Here is an 8,164-nt window from a genome sequence, read left to right on the forward strand (position 1 = left end):
GGATATACACAGTTTGATTTTGAGCATAGTCCCAAATTGCTCTCTAGAATGGTTTAGTTTGTTGAGGTTCAGAAAAGACCCCAAAATGTTGAGGATCACAGACCAGTGTGTCATGAGGTGTCTCAAAAGAATTTATAGGCTTGAACTCATATCCAAGCTAAGGGGCAAAGTTTATTGTAATTGTAAGGCCAATTGGGGTGGGCTAAATTCCAAAATAATTTAGAAAAGAACCTGAAGCAAGGAGACAAATTTATCCAGTTCATTCTATTGATATGCTAATTTTATGGCTGAGAGAAAGAACTGAGGAGTGTTTTAGTAATTTGATTATCACTAACCTAAGATTCAGGACTCTCCTAAGGCTGGAAGTCTTTAGAATCATTGACAGACAGATTGTCAGAACAATAGCACTCTAAGGTTAGAGAGACCACTAATATATCTTCCCTAAAGTCTAAGGGAAGAAATATTATTATATTCCTAGCCCGAAGACTTTTACAATCATTGATGGACAGATTGTTAGAACAATACTACTTTAAGATCAGGGGGACCTTGGGGTCACTGATTCTAAAGCCAGAAGATTTTAGAATCAATGACAAGATTGTTGGAACAGAAGTCCTCTAAGGTTCGGAGTGGGGGGAGGACCTCCTTACTGCTATTTCCTTAGTAGCTATATTCCATCAAGTTCACAACTCCACCAACAATGTATCAGTGTCCCAGTTTTCCCACATCCCCTCCAACATTCATCATTATCTTTTCCTGTCATCTTGACCAATCTGAGAGATGTGGAATAGTATCTCAGAATTGTTTTAATTTGCATTTCTGTAATTAATCATGATTTAGAACATTTTTTCATATGACTAGAACTAGTTTTAGTTTTTTCTCCTGAAAATTGTCTATTCGTATACTTTCAATGTCCATTTCTTTTAACCTAGAAATTCTGCTGCTAGAAATCAATTCCCTTAATGATGTCCATAATAAAAAAAAATACCCCATGTACATCAAAATATTTGAAACAGCATTTTTGTAGGAACAAAGAACCAAGTAGATGCTCATAGATTGGGGAATAGCTAGACAAGTCGTGGTAGACGAACATGATGGAATGCAATGCAGTAAAAACAAAACAATGATAATGAATTCAGAGAAGCATAGTAAAAATTTGTGAACTGATGTAGAGTGAAGTAAACAAAACAAGGAAAACAACATACAATACTGTAGTAATGTAAATGGAAAGAACAAACAATCCAAACTGAATTATAATGACCAAGCCTGGCAGAGGTGAGAGACTAAACATATAAAAACAAAATAAATTAGTTTCTTCATTAGTTTTGTTAAAGCTTTTCTTCTTCTCTCTTTTCTTATTTGTTATATTACAACTGTTTTGAAAAGGAAGATAAATTTAGCCTCCTCTTCCACACCCCCACCCCCAAAGATCAGAAGAATGCCCTAAACTGTCTTTAAATTGAATTTTTTTTTTTTTAGGCATTTATTAACTATAGTGCCAAGATGCAATAATATTGCTTTTTTCCATTATGGTAAATAACTTTCACTAATAGTTGTAGATATTTCACACACATCTAAATCATACAAGGTTAATTTAGCCGATCTGCTACATACATACTTCAGTCTAAGTGGTGTAACAATGAACTTTCTGTGACACTCCATGAAAATAAGTTGTCAACACCCCATGCAAGTAGCAGGAAGCACTTAATCCTTTGTTCAAGATATTAAATAAACTGACATTGTTGAAAGCAGCTTTACCCCTTTGCTGGTGCTCTATCCACTGAGCCACCTAGCTGCTCCCCATTCCTTTATTCTCAAGGAACTTTTTGGAAACCAAACAATAAGAAAGTGAGATTCAATTTACCCAAAGAATTCATGGTGTTTCTGTATGACTATAGAAAATAAGTGACAACAAGGAAGTTGCTAATTTAGTAAGTTGGAATCTATGCATCAATTCCAGAATAAACTAAACTTTTTTTGCCCCCCCATTTACCCTATTTTGCTGCAGCTACTGATAGAAAGTGGACTTTAAAAAATTAGATATGAGATTTGACAAAGCCTACTTAAAGAGAAACCTTCCTATAAAAGTAGCAGTTTCCATACGTTACTAAATGCTTAAAGGTTACCACTGGAATTGAAATTCCTATTTTTAAAAAATTTCACTACAGCAATTCAAATGTCCATTTTATTGGCAACTTAGAATACAAGGTATGTTTCTAAACCTAAAACTTAAAAACAAGATATCCTAGGTGAAAAAGGAGTTTTCCAAAGCTGTATTGTATATGCTTTTGGAAATTAACATGTATTATTAAATATTACATATGTATGTAATACAAGAGATAACTTACTAAAAACCCCTAAGGTGGTAGGTACTACTTCTATTTTGGTGAACTGAGTGTGATTAGATGAACTGATCAATTTCAGTTGGTAACATCCATTTTTCCTGGATGAGGGCTTAAAAAATTCTAATATAGAGGCTTTGTACTAGGTCTTACACTGAAGATTTCTTTCCAAATATCTCCTGAGAGGCATATACCATATACATATAACATACCATATACAAGAATCCATGTTTATCCTTCTCTCTTTCATACACTTCAGAAATAGGTGTTGAAACACTCACCAGGCTGTGTTCATTCACCAATAAGAAGAAAGTTTGATTAGCATTCAGCTGTAGGCACCTTCTAATTATTCATGTTGACATGTTGACATGATCTGGTACAAGGAATTTGGTTTTATCCAGTACAGGAAGTTGTTTCTCACCCTTGTATCTTTCTATTATCACTGGTATCTTAGTTGGATGCTGCTCTCGAATAAGTCTCACATCTTCTACTCTTTGTTCGAAGGTCCAGCACTGCTTGAAGAGCTCCGAAGGCATCGTGCAGGACAGGGGAGGACCAGGGAGGGGCAGAGGGCTTCAACAAGTCCAACGGGCTCAGGGTTGGTGGGTCTCTGGTGGCAGAGACTGAGGAGGCAACCTAAATTGAATTTTAAAAGGAGAAACCATACTATATATATATATATATCTAGATTCCATGTGGAATAGCTGCAATATAGGGGGGGAAAGTAGCCATTAGCAAGCCTCAAATTAACAACAGAATTGAAGAAAAAAATCTTATGGTAAGATGATACATGTATTAGATGTGGTGCCACAAAAGCTATAATCATCCATTGTAAGCGCATTTCCCTTTCCTTTTCAAAAAAAGAAATAGGCTATCAATTAAGTGATCAATTATTTAATGAGAAAGGAAGCATAGTATATATTCTCTCACCATGTGGTTTTACACTTTTGTTAGGGTTATATTTTCCTCTCTCTAACTAATGCTAATCTGTCCATATTCCCAGGCCCATCAGAGGAAAATCTGGTAAATATAATATCAATAATAATATCATTCTCACCTCTATTTTGAGGTCTTTAAAATCCTCTGGCTACATCTCATAGAAAGTAGTTGAAGCATAACAGAGCACCCGAGAGTTTTAATGAACAGCAATCTTAAACTTTATTCCTGTAAATCACATCTACCCTATGACCTCCTGCACATACCTTAGTATTGACCTCCCAGTCAGACCCGTTGAAGCCCTCTTTCCCTCCCTGGTCCTCCCCTGTCCTGCTCCAGGTGGAAAGAGGAAAGAGAAAAGAGAAAAGAGGGGAAAAGGTGCTCCTTGTCCAGAGCTTAAATAGAGTCAATGAGGTCACAGACACAAACCAATCAACGATAAAGTCTACATCCTGAACTTGACAGAGACTTCAGAGCGAGATCTAGGTTCCCGCCATGGGTGGACGTCCCACGCACGAAGGAAGTACCTAAGTACTCAACTCTTAAGCACATCCAGGGATAAAGACCATTGGTCCACTTACATCTTAATTGCAATGGCCTGAACTTTCTTGGAACCTTACAACACTTTGGTCCCCAGCCAAATCAGTACCTTGGACAGTATTTGGTATGTGGGTACCCTCTTGAAGAGGTCAAAAGAGATAGCCCAAGACACAAATGATTAACAGAGAAATTCCGGTCTTAGAAGAGGTTAAAGGAGATAACCTGAGACACAAATGATTAATAAAATTTTACGTCCTTAAGAGAAATTCCTGTCTTATTTACAAGGCTCTCAGGAACCTTTTTGATATGTAAACATCTCTATATCCAAAGGAAGCAGAAAAGTCCTTTGCAAATACAAACTCTGTTTTATGATCCTGTTTCATGTATAAAATGAATCTCCAAAATTCTATTCCTTGCACTAGGCTTTTCTCTGCCTTGTGCCCACCGACTTTGCTGAGGCATCCCCTTTCAGGCAGTTTGGCCTTTCTCCCTGCAGGCCAATTGCCTGCCTATCCTTTCCTAATTAATAAAGATTTTGTTTTAATACAGCATTGAGTAGCGAATTCATTCGCTAATGAACCCGGCCTTGGTACTTTGGGAAGGAGGAGGGAGAGAGATAATCAAATAGCCAGGAAAAGGAAGAACTGACCATCTTTCCCTTTGAGCTTCATTTTCATCCTCATCACTCTCAGTTGTAGTATATTCCCACTACTGTTATTATTTCTGGTACTTCCTAATGCCTGAGAGAAGAGGGACATCATAAATATCCCTAAATTAAATTGAATTCTGCCCACAATTCTGGACTAGAGATGAACTTTCAGCTCACCCCATCTAAATTCCTTCCCTTGAGTATCCTGTCCTCTAGCCACCAAAAGTACTTACCTTCTGCCTTGACCAGGTCCTAGGGTACAGTGACAGCAGAAGGACAATTCAAGAGAGACTTCCAGGCCCAGGCCAAACAGGTAAAGCTATGGGAAGATTTTAGAGGCTCCCTTGGATGTGTGGGGAAGAGCAGATTCCAGAAAAAGTAATAGCCAATTTCTTCCTGTCTGCAAATTTGCTGGTAAGAACTGTGTGGGACAAAGACTATCGGCTCAAGGAAATTTCTCAAGGTAAAAGTAGAAAGGAGTTTTATTATAATCTCAAGAAATAGGGCTTCTTCCTCCCAAAAAGCAGTTAGGCAAGGAGAGATGAGGTACAGTAAACAGACAAGGATTATATCCTGGTCTGGGGTAATACTCCCTATAAGGCTGGACCTTTACCCTGATTACCAGGACAAATGACCTCACATTCTAAATGAGGAAAAACTTCTAACCCAACTATATCTTTAAGTTTACTAAATTACCTTAGTTTTAATGCCAAGGTGGCCCTAACTTAGTCTCACAAAGAAAAGGGCTCTATGATCCCATTCTTTGTAAACCATGAGATCTCTGGAGAAAGAAACTTGGCCCTAAGGCACAGCTGACCTTCACTCAATTTTTAGAACACTGTCTCCATCTTGTGAGATAGCTTTCAAAGTTCACTTCATTAAAAACCTAAGGACAGGGTCTAGGTTACAGTTCCAGACCCCAGGTAGTCTAACTTTGAGCCCAAGAAGCCCCTGATGGGATGAGGGTAAGGGTGGCTGCATTGTCTACTTATGATGAAAATAATGCTGCTATTTATCACCTTTAAGATTTGAAAATTCCTTTCATTTATTATCTCTTTTGAACTCTTATTAGTCCTAGTCTAATAACAGTTAAGATTTAGAGAATCAGACAGCCAGTAAGGTTGTTGCAAAGGCAAAATTCAAACACAGATCTTTAAGTCTAGATTCAAGTCCAGCTCTATCCACTCTGCTTCACTGCCTCTCTTAAGGACTCAGGTGATCAAGGTTGCTTCCTGGACAATGACCCTCTCCAACTTCCTGTACCAGAATGAAGAAAGGAATATTGGCTTCTAGGAATACCTTTTAATTCTCAAACCCTCAGAGATGTTTCAACTGAAATCAATTCAACAAGCATTTGTATCAAATGCCTGATACATATAAACACTGTGTTGGGCACTAGAAAATCAAAGGCACATCCCAAACAATACCTGGCCACAAGGAGCTCCCATCCATTCACATATTTGGACTTTGGGAGATGGAATATAATGTCAGGGTAGTGCTTGAGTTGATGCTTGAAGGAAAACAAGCTGGTTATAAGAGGAGTATTCCATATCCCCACCTCAATCATTTCAGAAGATCTAGATTCACTTCAGGTGGTGGGGGGGGGGGATATTTCATGTTCATTCAAAGAGAGAAGATGAAGGTGGAGGTTCAGGAAATCATATTTGATTAAAAAAATTATCTAGTATGTGAAGAGGGAATAGACTGAAGGTTTTTCAATATAAAAGTGCTATAGATTATTTTGGCAACTGTGTGGAAGAGAGAGAAGAGACTGAAAACAAGCCCAGCAATGAAGAGACTTAATGATGAGGGTACTGGGGTAGAATAGTGATCATATGTGCATAGAGAAAGGGTCAAACACAAGTAATGTTGTCAGGATAGAATATTTGACCTAGCAACTGACTGGATATTGAGGCAAGGTGGGGGCAGAAGATCTTGCGTCTAAGGCAAAATACTTTGAACTGGCAAGTAGTAAGAGTAATGCTAAGGAAAAACCAACTTCAGGTACAAGTTTGCTAGAAGAAGAGATAGCCTCTGCCCCAAGAAAGTCCAGAGCATGCTTCTTCATAGATTGAGAAAGAAGGTTAGCACTGCAAAAAGGAATCAAGACCACAGGATTCAAGGGCCAGCAGACTGAAAAGTGGTTATTCTCTCTCTCAAAGATGGAATGGACAAGCAAAGGTGAATTGTGGGAATGGTGGTTACTTTGTAGAGGATGGGCACATGCATATGGGAGCTTTTGATTAGGGTGTCATGGATGGGTTAGGGTGTCTCTCTCTCTTTCTCTCTCTCTCACTCTCACTCTCTCTCTCCCTCTATCCCTCTGTCCCTCTCCCTCTCCCTTTCCCTTTCCTTTCTCTCTCTCTCCCTCCCCATCTCTTTTCCTCCTTCCCTCCCTCTCCCTCTCCCTCTCCCTCTTTTTTAACCATTTAAAAAATTTATTTTCAGTTTCAGTTCACTCCCACTTTCCATTCTCTCCTCCACCCATTAATAAGGCAAGAAATGTGTGATGCAAACATTTCCAGATTAGCCATATTGAAAAAAATATATATATAAAGAAAAATGAAGAAGGGAAAATGTTTCAATCTACACTCATAGTATAAAACATTTTTCATAACGAGTACTCTAGTATTATTGTTTATCATTGTATTAATCAGAGCAGCCAAGTCTTTCACAGTTGATTATCATTACAATATTACTATTTTAAAAAGATACTATTTTATATAACTTTTCTTAACCCACAAGTAGAAGACAGAGCAAAACCCAAAAAAAAAAAAAAAAAAAGGCTTTTGATTTCAACAGAACTTATATCCACATTCATCATGTAAAATGTAACTCTTTTCATAGGGATTTGGGACATGTTGTTGTTACCCCCTTCACAAATGAGAAAATTGTCATGAGTGAAAGCTTTTCCAATAATTTTCTCAGTGCATTAAGACTATAAAGTGCACATCAAAATCAGTTTACCTTTTTACACAGGGCACAATAAAATTTCCTAGGGTTCCCTCCAGCATAGGTGATCCTCATAAAAGTCCAGGCAATTTCCCCTGGGTCCTTTACTCCCAAAAGGCATCCAAAATTTCCCCATGAATACTTGCCACTATAAAGATGGTATTTGGAAATTTACCTATTAGGACAAGATGACAAGAAGATTCAGTTACGGGATGGAAAATGCAATCTGCATCCAGAGAAAGAATTATGTGGATTGAAGCATAATATTTTCACCTTTTTAAATGTGACTTTTCTGTCTCATGGTTTTTCCCTTTTGTTCTGATTTTCCTTTCACAAATGATTATTTTGGAAATTTGCTTAAAATGATTGCACATATATAACATATCAGATTGCTTGATTTCTTGGGGGGGGGAGAAGGTAAAGAAGAGAGGGAGAAAAAATTTAGAACTCAAAATATTACAAAAATGAATTTTGAAAACTTTGTTTACATCTAAGTGGAAAAGTAAAATACTATTGAGAAAAAATATATTTTAAAAATGAAAGAAAAAAAGATTCAGAGAAGTAGCAAAGAATGTCAGCTATATGAAATTTTATGCAGAGATAAAGAAACTAATTTTAGGTATACACATCCTTACCCTAAGAAGCTGTAGGGCATTGTCATTTGGCAAAAGGTAAGCAGTCTCATTCTAACAAATGTAGAATAACAAGGTAACTATTTTTTCTAGACGGGAGTAAGCTAATGGTTCCA

At 37.4% G+C, this 8,164-nt stretch overlaps 1 pseudogene; it reads right to left on the reverse strand.

Annotated features, from left to right (window-relative positions):
• Positions 1 to 1,744: 1,744 nt before the first annotated feature.
• Positions 1,745 to 7,581, reverse strand: LOC141552330 (microtubule-associated protein 1 light chain 3 beta 2-like; annotated as a pseudogene).
• Positions 7,582 to 8,164: the final 583 nt, after the last annotated feature.

Source organism: Sminthopsis crassicaudata, chromosome 1, assembly GCF_048593235.1.
Source record: "Sminthopsis crassicaudata isolate SCR6 chromosome 1, ASM4859323v1, whole genome shotgun sequence".
NCBI classification, from domain to species: Eukaryota; Metazoa; Chordata; class Mammalia; order Dasyuromorphia; family Dasyuridae; genus Sminthopsis; species Sminthopsis crassicaudata.